Here is a 15,899-nt window from a genome sequence, read left to right on the forward strand (position 1 = left end):
TTACGGGTTATAGCCCATGAGCAACAGGGAACTATTCCTTCCAAAGCATTAAAGTAGCAAATGTAGAGTTGTAAAATTTTTTTTGGTAAAAAAGAGTATTTTGATAGTTTAACACTTTTAATGATAAAAAGTTAAGGCCGTATTTGGAAACATGCAAATAAGTGTGGATATAAATATGTAGAGTATAAAACGGTTCATATAAATTGTAAAGTTGGATTAGGTTTACATTGATAAATTTACCTTCTTACCAAAACAGACTTTTAGCTGTAATGGATGCAAACATGAATTTCAATAAAGCATAAACTTTTTTTTTATCAAAGACCCACTTAAATGAGAATTTACTTATTTTTTTATTGATGTACTTTTACATCTTTTTATCAATGTAAATATGCATTAGTCTGTTATTTGTCAATGTATAAATGTAATGTTGCCAAACACAGGCAAAAGTGAACTAGTGCAAATTTACGCTGAACCAGAATTTACGCTCTATTTACATCGTTTCCAAATGCAGCTTAAAGAAAAAGAATGTAGTTACACCCTTTTTGGGATGAAAGTATAAGAGAAGTGTATATTTTGTGAGTAAATGTAGGAGAGCTTTTTATAATTTTTCCTTATTTTTTGTATTTTTTATAAGAAATATTAAGGTGTAAAACGGTATCTGATTATCCAAATTTGAATTTGAACTCAACCAATTTATGAATAACTCTTTTCAAAGATAATGAGAGCTGATAACCGATAGCAGAGCTCAATATAATTGAATCCAATTTGAATTAAATATATATGAAGTATGCTTAATACTCACATTATATCTATCAATAAAATTGGTTCGCATGTTGTATTAATAATAAATAATATTTTAATTATTTTTATCTTAACTTATTTATACTTTTTAATATCCAATTATAATCCGAATTCAATTCTAATCCGCTGTATATCCATTGTATAATATCTGATTTGAATTCAATTATAAGATCTACGATCCTTTTGCAGCCCGATATATTTGATAATTGATAGACAAAAAAAGAAAAAGAAAAAAAAAAGAATTTTCTTCTTTTTATTCTAATTTATGAAAGAGGGGTTTGCCCAGCAAATCAATAATATATATATATATATATATTTTTTGAAATCAAAATGCTTTGTATAATCCCACGGTAGAGATTCCGATCCAATGGACATTAGGTTGGTCTAATGTACGAATGATTTATTCCATGTGGTGATCCTGTTTGTGATTGGAAAGGAGGGAGGGAAACGTTATCTTTGTTTTGTATTTTGAAGTCAGTTTTGGGAGTTTGTGTCTGTCAATTAAGAGCCCAAACAAAAAAACAACCAGATGTTCGAAAAGGTAAGAGAGAGAGAGAGTAGACACGGATTACCTTCTCTTCCTCAGCCAGCTCTAGTTGATCTCGTGAATAGTATCCTATTTGTTACTGTAGGTCCACCTAGGATATAGGGATATAGCCTATAGGCTAGCTGTTGAGTCCCTCGTGGGCGTTATCATGTGGACCCTACTTGATTTTATTTTGATATTTTTTCTCCGCGAAATCAGGACCACGGAATGACATGTCACTTTTACAGCGGAGCAATCCTTATTTGTATGATTTAAAGTTTACTATATAGAAAATACAATATTATTATTACCAATTGCTGGAATAGCTCAGTTGGTTAGAGCGTGTGGCTGTTAACCACAAGGTCGGAGGTTCAAGCCCTCCTTCTAGCGATTTTTAAAAGATCATTTTTCTTTTTAAGGCCCGTTTGGGAAGAGTGAGTCCATATTTATATTTTTAAACCTTGTATTTGTATTTACAGTCTACCCAAACGGAGCCTTAGGTACTTGAGTTTGCTTTGAAATAGAAAGAATAAAAACCCTTCGAATGTCAGAAGAGAAGAATGAACAGACAAAAGGGTTGGCTTTGTCCTCCTTTGGAAGTATACTCTCATGAATGCAATTATGAACGTACTTTGAATTAATTTTAGGGGAAATGGCCCTACAGTCTTCCATTTCTTTGCTGTATTTTCTGTAGTCATTGTTCACATGCAAGGAATCACAGAGTAGCTTGGCCTTGGCCCATTAGCCTAGGTGAATACAGAAATAATGAGAGCTGGTCTAGGCTGTGCTGATGGCCTCGGATACTATAGATTTCAGCTAGGTAGAACAATTTCTAGATTAAATGTTCAAGTTATGTTTGAGCAACTAGCTTCCCAAAGTGGACAAATATACAAGTAGAAGAAACGCAGTTAGAAATGTAAATGCAAACTTGAAAGTGGGCTGGCCCATTAGCCCAGTAAAGGCCTCGTTAGGGAGTAGGATGGCCTAATGGACAATTGGGCTGGTTTCAGCTAGGCAGAACCATTAATGGGTCAAACAAATTAGATTAATTTCAAGTTGGGTTTGAGCAAGTAGCTTCCCCAAAAGGACAATTACATAAGTAGAAGTTACCCATTTAGAAATGCAATCCAGACTTGAGAGTAGCCTAGCCTAGCCCATTAGCCCAGTAAAGTATAAGGCCAGGATGAGGACTAGGTTAGCCTAATGGACAATTGGGCTGGTTTCAGCTAGGCAGAACCATTAATGGGTCAAATAAATTAGATTAATTTCAAGTTGGGTTTGAGCAAGTAGCTTCCCAAAAAGGACAATTACATAAGTAGAAGTTACCCATTTAGAAATGCAATCCAGACTTGAAAGTAGCCTAGCCCATTAGCCCAGTAAAGTATAAGGCCAGGATGAGGACTAGGTTCGCCTAATGGACCAATGGACTGGTCTAGGCTGTGCTTATGGTCTTGGACGCTATAGACTTCAGCTAGCAAAGTAGAAACATTTATGGGACAAACAAATTGGATTAAGTTAGGTTTGAGTAACAAGTTACCAAAAAAACAAAAGGATAATTACATAAAAAGAAATTACCCATTTAGCAATGCAAATCCTGACTTGAGAGTAGTCTGGGCCAATAGCCCATTAAAGTATGGCCCAACTAAGGACTAGGTTGGCATAATAGACCAATGGGCTTGGCCTAGGCTGTGCTAATGGTCTCACACATTATAGACTTCAACTAGGTAGAACCATTTATTGGTCAAATAAATTGGATCAAGTTCAAGTTAAGTTTGAGCAAGTAGCTCAGGCGATGACTTTACCTTGGGGGGGCGGCTGAGCCACTAGCCGAGAGAGGAGGGAGGGAGTTTTTCTTTTCTTTTCTTTTCTTTTTTATTTTTGGTTGGATGGAATGGGATTTTCATTTGTCGGGAATGGCCATTCCCACTCTTTTTTTTTTTTTTTGATATTTGGTGCCACGCACCACTAAGGCTGTGTTTGGTTTGAAGGGAAAAGTGGGGAAAGGAAGGGAAATGTAGAGAAACCTTTACAAACCTTGTATTGGTTTCCCTATGTTTCCCTTCCTTTCCCTACCTTTCCCTTCAAACCAAACATAGCCTAATAATCCCTCCTTTCCCCAAATCAGCCGTTGTGGGAATGGATTCTGCATCAAGTCTGGAGCGGATCAGCTAATATACCAGTGAATCATTCAGTTGGTTACCATTCCCTTAAATGGGGAATGCCATTTTGTTAGGAAAGGGTATTGGATTTCAATTCTGTCCAACCAAATGGCATGGACCACTCCAATACTAATTCTAATTCCTACAAATCAAATGGACCCTTAGAGGATGAACTAAGAATTGCCAATTTGCCATACAACATTTTACAAAATGAGGAAGTGCCACATTTTTCATCAGTTGAAGTCCTAAAATAAATAGAAAAAAGGAAAAAAGCAAATCAAATTTCAGGATCCATTTGGTTCGCAGGAATAGGGGTCTGGAATCAAAATAAAATGGGCCATTTTGATCTCATTCCCATTCTTGCTGGAACGGAATTCCCTTATCCTCCTTTAGGAGTGAAATTTCATTCCATTCCATTCTCATTCCGATTCCAAGGGATTTTGATTCCAATTCTGACTATAAACCAAAAAAACCCTCTTTTCTGAATTATTATGAAACATATATAGTTTTTTTTTTTTTTTGGTTACTGACATATACATACTACTAGGGCCCATTCAGTTTTTGAAGTCATTTACCTGGCTAAATTCATTCACCATGTAAATTTTTCCCAAGTGCATTTAGTAGGGTTGCAATCAAATCGAGCTCTAATTGAATAGTTTTCACTTGAGTTTGGTTAGGCTCAATTAGAGTTCGATTTTACTTTACTCAAATCTCAAGGTAAGCTCAATTAGTTATTTGAACTTGAGCTTAACCAATAAAAAGATCAGCTTGAAAACTCAAAAGCCTGGCTATAAAAATACATTTATCTTTGATCTTTTGAGCTGAACTTATGCTCATTGAATATTTAATCGAATCGAGTTTGAACCAGCAAATAAAGTTTGAGTCGAACTCAAACCTAATAGTATTTTAGTCAAGCCAAGTCAAGACATGTCAAAATTCAGTTCAGGTCATCTTGATTGACCATTTTTACCCATAAGTACGAAAGTTACTAGCCCACCTAGAAGATGATACGTGGGGAAAAGAAATTTATTGTGGTATTTTGCTGGATTTTCATAAAACAATATATAATATTTTGCAGCATAGACAAATTTGACAATAATCAAGTTATCAACATATGAAAATTAGTTTATTTAAATACTTTCAGAAATAAAATGGGTTGACCAATTTGTCTAATTTCCACTTTCTACACTAGCACTTTGTTTGATTTGATAGAAAATAAGAGAGAAACAGAGAGTCAAGGGAAAATTAAAAATTCTTGGGCTCAATTTGGAAAGAGTTCAAATATGAATATGTACAACACAAATACATAAAAAATACGAGGTTGTGCGCTCTACATATTAATATTTGTACTCCTTCCAAACTGAACCTTAGGCTGTGTTTGGTTGCAATGCAAATTTATTTGCACTAATACAAATGCATGAGAGTGCAATTGTAAAAAACACAAATTCTTATTTAATTTTGTTTTGGATTTTACTTTATTCTGCTTCATGTCTTAATTTACTTCATTTGTATTGCAATCAAACAAAATAAGCTAAAACTTGAAACAAAAATAGGTCAGAATTTACACTCAAATCATTTGCACTGTCATGGTTTTGCATCAGTGCAAATTTATTTGCATTGCAACTAAACACAGCCTTAAGAAATTTCTTTCAACTCCCCACTTCTCTCTTATTTCCTATAAAACCAAGCGTAGCCTTTATGCTCATTTTATAGATACTAGTAATTAAGCACAGGCGTTGCACATGAAAAAATTTTCTCCATATTAATTACTTGAATTTTAGATATATCATAGTTAAGATAGAAATTGAAAATTAACAAAAGTAACAATATGCTTAAAGTTGGATCATTGACGCACTATCTAGATAAGAAAATAGCATTGCTTTTGGATTAGTTTTAAATTAGGGAAAATTAAAATAAGAGCCAGCTGTACATTTAAAATTAGGCTACAAGTTGGTCTATAAACGGTAAACCAACATAACTCTGACAATCGGCTCTACATTTCAAATTATAAAAATGCTCGTCATGTCATCAGAGGCTTATGTGGTTGTTACCAATATGGGACTATTAATCCATGTTGGACACAACAAAAAGCTTATACTAAAATTGTCCATTTATGTTGGGTGATTGAAAAGTTAAAAAAAAAAGGTTTTAATCTCTCTCTCTCTCTCTCTCACACACACACACACCATCTCACTCACAGTCATCTTTATCTGCTCAATGACTATGTGATTTCAAAATAAATAAAAATGGTTTTTGGTTTCTGTATTTACGTTCTCTATATCAATTTCTCTCATTCTCTCCCTCTCTCTACCTATCGTTCTCTCCCATTCTCTTTCTTGGTCAATCTCTCATTCTCCCTTAATTTCTATCATTTTCCTTTAGTTTCTCTCATGCCCCCTCTCTCGTTTGTTTTATTTTCTTACACACCTATATGGTATTAATCATATTGTATAAAAGAACATGAGACCAACTTAGTATGGTTCAAAAATTATTACACCAATTTGATAAAAATTCACAAGAAACTCTTAACTATGAAATTTACACTAACTGGAGAATGATAGAGATTGAAGGAGGAGATATTGACTGAGAGGGAGAGTGAGAGAGAAGAATGAGAAAGATTGAGGGGGAATAATAGAGAGAGAGAGAGAGAGAGAGAGAGAGAGAGAGAGAGAGAGAGGTTTTGATTTGGCTATAGACCAAAGCTGAGAGTGGGAGAGATAGAGCGAGTGGGAGATCGAGAAATGACTGTGAGAGTGAGAGAGAAGGGGGGAGATCGAGAGACAAAGGGAGTGGGAGAGAAACTGAAAACCTATTTCCGGTAAAGGTTTATTGTTGTGTCCAACATAAACTAAAAGTCCCATGTTGGCAACAGCCACATAAGCCTCCGATGACATGGTAGGGATTTTTATAATTTGAAATGTAGAGCTGGTTATTAGAGTTTTGTTGGTTTCTAAACCAACCTACAACCTAATTTTAAATGTACAACCAACTTTGACTATAATTTGCCCTTTAAATTATATATTTCATTTACATTATATAAAATATTTTTTACTTTCCACACTTAATTTTTGTTTGTATCATTTGACTCAAACCACTAATCCACCATCTAAAAATATAAATTGTTTGATTTCTACGTTGACATTAAATTTTGTATTACATTTCCATCATTGATAAAATTATTTCTTATGTATAAAACATATTTTTGTTTAATATAATGAATGCACAATATTAGAGATGTACCCAATATTTTATTTTTTATAAATATATAACTTAGATATGTGCCCAAATTTTTTTTTATCTTTTTTTTTATTTTTGCAATTCTTTGTATTTTCTATTATTAAAAATTTTATTATTTGACTATGACATCATTTAATTTCTAGGTAGATTTTGAATTTGGCATTCCATTTTTATCATTAATAAAAATACTTCTTACATTTCATAGTTATTTATTTAATTTTTTATTATTTAATTATGACATTATTTATTAATCCATTTGACTCCAAATGGTCAAATTGCTTGCCTACCACCGGGAGGGAAGAAAAATGGTTTTGTTTTCAAATTACTTTTCAAAATATTTAATTTTATACTATTAAAATTAATATTATGGATTTAATTACAAGAATCTAATGATGAGAAAATTATATCTTAAATATAGGATCTAATGAGAGAAAATAGGAAAATATTTTTATTTCCAATTGGTTTTAAATTTTACATTTCATTTCCATCATTAATAAAAACATTTTTTATTTATCATACTTATTATTGTTTAATATGCATGTTAAAAATATTCCCAATTTTTTTAATTTCTATTTTTTCATTTTATCTAATTTTTATTTTTATTAATTAGTCATGGAAACATGGATTAACCCATTTGACCCAAAATGATTTAATTTCTTACCACCTCATAGATGAAAACACTATTTTTGCTAGGTAGATTTTAAAAGTATAAGCTTTTATGTTATTGAAATTATTAATTTATTAAGTATGAATTTAATTAATAGAAATTAATGATGAGAATAAACAAAAATGACTTAAATATATGATTCAATGAACATGAATGCAAGTTAATAACTTAAATGTTGGATTTAATGAGAGAGAATTGAATAAATTGAATATCTTTAAATTACCTCTTTTCAACTCATTTAGTATTAAGAACCAATTACCCTATTTGCCCTCATTTTTTTATCAGTAAATTTAAATATAATTAGGGTAATTTTTGTCCTTAGAAAATTACAGAAATATTCTTGAGGCCATTTGTTCTTTTTAAACTAATATAGATTTATGTTAAATATCAACAAACAAAGTCAAAGTATTGTAACACCTAACATATTTCTTGATATCATATATGCATAGTTCTAATAAATCAATGAACTCTAGTTCGCAACCAACTACTTAGCTCCTTAGCTTGTGGCAATAACCCTGAAAAACAAATGAAACATTTCATAGAGGTTGGATTAGCTGAATTAAACTGCTTTGAATAAGTAATTAGGCGCCCATCTGGGAGGATTTTCAAGCAGCAGCTTTTGGCTTTGTGAGGTGCGCCCGAGATCACATCAGCCCCACAGGGTGCGCCCCACATGCACATCTCAGCCTGCGTTGGGAACATCTCCCATACTTGTCAATTGTCATTGGGAGATGTTCCCAATACATAGTTTGGATATGCTGTGGGCGCAACCTGTGGGGTGCCAATGTGAATTTGGTGAGCAGTGTTTGGTGAAAATTCTGGAAGGCCCATGTTGGTTATCATTTAGGGGGAAAAACCTTTCGAGTGAAGCTTCTTCAAAGCAACTCAAACTCCTTAAGCGGTGTTTGGTTTGTCAATAGGTTTATTTTAAGTAAATAACTTATCTCACAACTTATTATGTCTTGCTTTATTCAGGGGGCTGCTTAATAACAGCTGAGCTGGCTGAACAGGTTGACTTATTACTCTATCTTTTAGTCTTAGGCTGGCATTTGGCATTCCTTATTTTAAGGACTTATCTCCTTTTTATAGTTAACTATGAACACTGAATTTTTAACAGCAATATGGAAGCAAGTCCTTAAAATAAGGAATGCCAAATGAGCATTAGTGAATCTATATCTATATATTAAAATAGAATGTGCCAAGCTGGCATTTTCTTGATTTCCGGTTATTTTTGAAAATCACTTATCTATTTTTGGTTGTTTTTGAGAAGCATTTATCTTTTTTCTGTTTTTTTTTCATTTTAAAATTGAACAAAATAACTCAACCAGCCAATAAGCTCTAATACCCTTACTCCTCTCATTAACCCACTCTCCTCTTTCTCATCAACTCCTTTAATTATCTCTTCTCATTAATTATGTCATTAACTCTTTCCCCTTCAATAACTCATGCCATCATCATTACTCCGTTAAAATTCCAAAAATTCATTAACTTTGTATATATCTATATACATTTCAATTTAACTATAATTTTATATACATTAGATATATTTATATTAAATTATAATTATAAAATACTAATTATACTAAAATGGAGATATTCATTGATATATTATTAGGCTAAATAATCTACTTTAATTTAAAAGATAATTAATTAAGTAATTTTTATGTTTCAGAATAAATATTATTTAATTCACTCAACAAATAAAACCATTGTTTTAAGACTTGAGGCTGAATAGTTTTTGCCTCTAGGTCATGGGTCAATGATTCAAATTTCTGGGTTGGATAAATTAAACCATGACACATCATCCGTCTATATATGTATAACATGATATAATATAATTACATTTTTTATGTGTATGTGTATATATTATTTTAGGTTCAACTTGTACCTTTTATTTTAGTTATTATTTTTTTTAATAAATAAAAGAGCCAAAAATTGAAATTTGAGACCACAAAATGAGTTTTTGTATAGTGGGGTTGCAAAGATCGAAAAGTTACCCAAAAAAAAAGAGATCACCCCAATTAGACAAATGAGCAAAAAGTTGAGTCCTCTAAAAGTTTTCAATACATTGTATATTGTAATCCATAACCCAATGACTAGGTTAAAAGGGTCAATGGTTCAACTGCTTAAGTTGAACAGGTTTTGGCCAAACCAATTGTTTTTGACAAAATAGTAGGTTTTAGGAAACCTAGAATTAGAAATAGGGCCTGAGTGATGGCTCAAATGATTTAATCATCTAAGTCAAAGACAAGTTGAAAACATTGAATAAAACATCATAAAAATTACAATCCATTTATATTCATTTGAAATAATAAAATTAATTAATATAGTAAAAATAAATTATTAAATTACTTAAATGAGATAAAATATTTATTAATTATTATTATTATTGATAAAAATATTTTTATTAATATAATAAAAATCAATAAATTAATAAAATGTAATAAGATAAATAAACTAAAAATTAATATCCATTTAAAATTAATATAAAACTAATACAAAATTGTCTAAAAAATATTTACTAAAACAAACTTAAATTCCATTGAAAATTAATACAAATTTATTAACCTTAAGTATAGTTTAACTAATTTAAATCATATTTAATAATAGGGAAATTATAAAAAAAAAAAAAACTCCTTGTGTTTTCTAACAATCCTATGAACCTCCCCTATATATGTTTTGACCTTAACAAAACCTTCCATATTGTTTTGAAAAAATGTGCATATATTTTCCTTAGTTAGCATTTGAAATAGAAAAGTTGATGTAATGCATTGATTATATTTACATACCAAATTTAACTTTAACCAACTTTATTTAGAAATAATTACAAACTAAAAAAATATTTTTACCTAAAAATAATACAAAATTAATTACAAACCATACAATTTTAAAAATTAATAAAAAAATAGCATTACAATACAAAAAAAATACAAATTTATCTATAGCATAGGAAGTTAGCCACTCTCACTAAAGTATCTCTTAAATTGTGATGAAATAAACTAGACATAACCCAAAAGTATGCTTGAATTGGACTTAGATGAATACTATTTAATTGGAAATGTGATAAAGCTCTTTTTTCAAAATTTCTTAGTAAAACCCATGCATCGCATGAGCCCTGACTAATAAAATAATTAAACAATAAGATATTTGAATCAACCCAATTTCAGTTTCAGCCACGAGGAGATCACAACCTCGTTAATAATTTATTCACTAAAAGGCAAAGCATTACGGTTTTTATTATTATTTTTTGGACAATTAAGCATTACGTTATTTAGTTTGATCATTTTAGGCGTTATCAGATGGACTCTTAGACTAATTTAAGTATTAAAGCTATTTTATAGATGAGAAACCTAATTTGCTTTTTTATTTTTATTTTTTTTACTACTGATGGTCAGTTGATATCGGTAGACTTAAGCAAACCAAATACATCCTTAATTGTTGTATGACAATGTTAGGGTGACTACTTTGGCCCTAAAATTTTCACAGAGAACTACTTTATTGACTAAAGACAAATCAATAAGCAATTATTCAGCCAATTTAACTGTTTGAAAGAACTCTACAAAGAAATATGAGGTCGTTTTCTTATCCAATTTACACGAAGGTTACAGTTCCAACACCAGTGAAAAGAAACATGTGAAGACTCAAAATCCAACCGTCTCAAGAATCCATTCTAGTTGAATTGTTTATTTGGATCAGGTCAGGTCTGGGACCCAAGTCAGCCCAAGGTGTTTACTCTGAAACCAACAGAATTAATTAAAATGGGCCTGGCTAGACCCTGCTAGACCATGAAGAAAAATGTTATCTTAATTGGTGTCTATGGGTACAGTGTTACCCGACCAACATTTTTATGGAGAATTTCAAACAAAGCTTCTCATTATTGGGCCCTTTTGTTGGCTTCGACTTCCTCTACAATTGGGCTGCTAAAATGATAGAGCAAATGGTAATCATATATTTGGGCTTTTCGCCATGAAAAGCTCAGCTAAAGCCTTACAAAACAGAGCCTTTGTTTTGTAATTTAAAAATGTAATATATATTCTTATTATTAATTTTTTGGGCAAAAGAAAAGGAAGAGAATTATATTAAGGGTCTGTTTGGTTTACAGCTGGAATTGAAATTGAAATCGAAATCCTTTGGAATCGGAATTAGAATGGTCTATTCCTATAGTCTGTTTGATTCAAAAAGGAATGGAAATGAAAATTGGAATAAGTAAGAATGGAATTTCATTCTCAAAAGAGGGGCAGGGATTGACCATTTCCTCATATGGGAGAATTCCATTCTAGCAGAAATGAGAATGAGATTCCGATTTTGCTCAACCAAATAATTGGAACCGGAATAGCCATTCCGATTCCGATTCCGGACCCCTATTCCTATGAACCAAACGGGGCCTAAGCTTTTAAACATAATTACATCATACCATTTTAAGGGAATTGGAAGTTAAACTGCCTAGAAATTCCCTCATTAGAACAAATCTCGAACTCAACTTTTGTCCACCCTCACCCTATTTTCATATGATTCAGTCCAGCCCCATGAGAACTGGGGCTGCCCAGCCAGGCCTCGAGCCATCCAAGTCCCAACCCAGTACACAGCTTTCACATAACAGCTTTTGGCAATGCAAAGTGGTCCCCATATGGTGTTTAGTGAAAAACTCAAAAAGTGTAAGGTGGGCATTGTAAAGATGGTCTAAACCTAAAAATCCAAGGGACTAGTTCAAGTATAGGACAGAAAAAGGGGAAGGAAGGGAAGAAAATGTAGCCGGACCCGGAGGGGTTGCCTACATATCCTCTGGCGAGGAATCAAACCAATGTAATTCAAAGGAATTGGAATTCTGGTGATGAGAGGTAAGTAATGGCAGATAACAGCTTTTGGCTATGCAAAGTGGTCCCCATATGGTGTTTAGTGAAAAACTCAAAAAGTGTAAGGTTGGCATTGTAAAGATGGTCTAAACCTAAAAATCCAAGGGACTAGTTCAAGTATAGGACAGAAAAAGGGAAAGGAAGGGAGGAAAATGTAGCCGGACCCGGAGGGTCTGCTTACATACCCTCTGGCGAGGAATGAAGCCAATGTAATTCAAAGGAATTGGAATTCTGGTGATGAGAGGGAAGTAATGGCAGATGAAGAAAAGGGGTGATATGGATGATGAAGAAAGAGAGGAAATGACTGACATCAAGGTGATGGAGCAAGAGTGGTCACAATCTCCTTGAAATGGATGGGAAACACCTATTTATAGGCTTTTGGTGTCCAATTTTCTTAAGTTGTGCTTCACCTTCTTATTCTAGAATGTTCTTTTTACACATTTAAAACATATGTTTAAATCTCTTTCTAGAATTATCTTGTTAATTGTTATTTTCATGTTTATCATTATTTAAATCACATGTCTATTTCTATTTTTGGATGTGCTTAACTGGATTTGTTTCTAGAATGTTCACTTATTGTGCACATCTTATATATATATAATAGGAAATGGATGCTCTCTATACATCTACTCATGCGAATAGATTCCACGTGAAAGTAATTATTACACTAATTTAATAATTTAATTATTACAGTAATTTAATAAATATATAATTAGTGATTATAATTAATAGTTAGTGTTATTATAAACATTTGTTAATAACTAGATATTTACTTTAATTTTACTTTAAATTAAAATTATAAATATTGTTATAAAAAATATTGTTAATAAATTTAGTAACCCGATTTTAATAATTACTAATTATTACTGTAATTTAATAAATATACAATTAGTGATTATAATTAATAATTACTGTTATTATAAATATTGTTAATAAATAGATATTTGCTTTAATTTTACTTTAAATTAAAATTATAAATACTATTAATAAATTTAGTTATTATTATTAGATTAAAAATGTTATTAAAAGTATTATTATTGATTATTTAATAAAATATTATAATTATTGACTATTACTAATAAATACTATTAATTTACTTTAATTTTGGTAATTATTAATATAATGAATATTGTTAATAAATCCTATTCATAAATTTAATAATTATTGTCATATTAAAAATAACTAAATATTATTATTAAAACTATCATTAATGATTATTTAATTAAATAGTATAATTACTTACTATTATTGATAAATGTTGTTAATAATGTTCTAACAACTGACGGTTCAAACAGATGGCCCGTTATGACAACAAAAATTATAATAAAAAATTATAAAACTGTTATGACCATCGGTTTTCGGGTCGACAGCTCGATCATTTGGTTTGAACAGATAGTCCATTCTGACAACAAAAGTTATAGGCAAAAAATTGAGTTTGTGAGGTCTATTAAGTAGTATCATACGTGTTGTGTCATTTCAAGCATGTGACTCATACAACCCGAAAACGGAACCATTCTGGCCATTGGTTTTTGGGTCAATGGTTTGACCGTTTGGTTCGAACAGACAACCCGTTCTGACAACAAAAAATTACGGAACCGTTCTAGCAACTGGTTTTCGGATCGACAATTCGATCGTCCGGTTTGAACGGACGACCCATTCTAACAACAAAAATTACAAGTAAAAGATTGAGTGTGTAAGGTCCATTAAGCAGTATCATACATGTTATTTCATTCGAGCATGTGACTCATACGACCCAAAAATGGAATCGTCCAATTTGAACAGATGGACCGTTCTGACAACAAAAATTAAAAGCAATAAAAAAACGGCCAAAACCACTGAACGGGTCAACGACTTGACGGTTCGACCACTCGGGTCAATGGGCCATTGACCGATTCAACGGTTTTTGGCCAGGGACCGATATTGGGGTAAAACGGAACTAGTTGCCTAGACAGTTCCCAATTAAAAAAATAAAAAAACAAGCTACCCATTCTAACAACAAAAATTACATGCAAAAAATTGAGTGTGCAAGGTCCATTAAGCAATACCATACGTGTTATGTCATTCGAGCATGTGACTCATATGACCTGAAAACGTAACCATTCTGGCCACCGGTTTTTGGGTCAACGGTTTGATTGTTTGGTTCAAACGGATGGCCCATTCTGACAACAAAAATTAAAAACAACTAAAAACCATTGACCGATTTAACGATTTTTGGCTAGGGGCCGAGATTAGGATAAAATGGAACTGGTTGCCTGGATGGTTCCTAATTAAAAAAAAATAAAAAACGGTTATAAACCATTGAACGGGTCAACGGGTTGATGGTTCGGCCGCTCGGGTCAATGAATCGTTGATCAATTCAACGTTTTCGGCCAGGGACCGGATCAATGGGTCGACGGTTCCATTCCAGCCCCTACGAAGCAGGTCCCCTCCACTAGTGTTTATTATTATTCAAGAATGCTCTTTTGATTTTTAGAATTTTCATTTCCTAGTTGTGTATATATTAATTTTGTTATTGTGCTGTAATGTTCATAGTTAGTAAAAGGGACCATATTGACCCGGGTTTGGGTTGGTCGAGTTGTGTACCATCCTATTACAGGAAGAATATGCTTTAACCCACTTTCCTATGAAACTAGATCCCGTTTGGGAGGGCTTCTATATTTTTGCTTGAGCTGGTGCATAGAAGTGACAATGATTGACCATCCGTGTTATGAATAAGTTACTTGAGTAGCTTCATTCAACCGCCATGAAAATAATGATAAAGTATTAATATTGGATATTGTATCAAATAACTTAGATATAGATATAGATACAAATACATATTAAAAACGTATGGATGCAGATGAAGGATATGGAAATGCTTGGATGTGTTAGGGAAATTCATACAAATCACGTAAATATATTAATAATACTAAATCTAAAGTTAAATTAGACATGAGAAATGCACACTGAAATAGATTGTATAAAAATAATTATTATAATCAACAATACCAAGACTATAGCATGCACACATCATACAATAATTATTGTTCTATTTTAATTTTTATTAAATTTTTGGGAAAATTCATTTATTTACTAATTTTATATAAATAATAACCCTATTTTTTAAATAATAAATGTGTTATCATTTTTAACATATAATTTATATATAAAATAAAACATTTAAATCATTTAAGGTTGATAGCATAAGTTATTTTTATAATCTTTAGTATTTATTAAATTTTTTGGGAAAATTAAATTTTAGATTATTTATTTCAATTTTTATAATTATAATTTTTATTTTTATCAAAGTTCAAAAACAATAAAAAAATTATCAATATATAATTCTATAAAACTAGGCATTGATACACTTCCATATCGATGAGAAAGGTTCAAAATTTTGTCACGTATCAACCTGTATTGGTCGATACGTATCATATCGATGGGTTATTGGTACACAAAATATGGGTGTTTCAAGCTTGTGACTTATTTTAGGGGGTAGATAGCCCTAAAACCTACCCCTTTTCTTATTATTCAAAAAATCTAAAGAAAGAAATGTGTGCATATGGTTCAAAGTACCAATACACCCTTCGTGCCATATGAGGGTGCATCGATACTTAAAACCTTGTTAGTGAGTATTGCATTAACAACTTGATATGAAGGCGTATTGCACTAATACA

General features: G+C 31.6%; 1 non-coding gene across 1 annotated transcript; it reads left to right on the forward strand.

Annotated features, from left to right (window-relative positions):
* Positions 1-1,643: 1,643 nt before the first annotated feature.
* Positions 1,644-1,717, forward strand: TRNAN-GUU (transfer RNA asparagine (anticodon GUU)). Its single transcript has one exon. It is a non-coding gene; the product is annotated as a tRNA-Asn (tRNA).
* Positions 1,718-15,899: the final 14,182 nt, after the last annotated feature.

This window comes from Nelumbo nucifera, chromosome 5 (genome assembly GCF_055504915.1).
Source record: "Nelumbo nucifera cultivar China Antique chromosome 5, China Antique-T2T, whole genome shotgun sequence".
Lineage (NCBI taxonomy): Eukaryota > Viridiplantae > Streptophyta > Magnoliopsida > Proteales > Nelumbonaceae > Nelumbo > Nelumbo nucifera.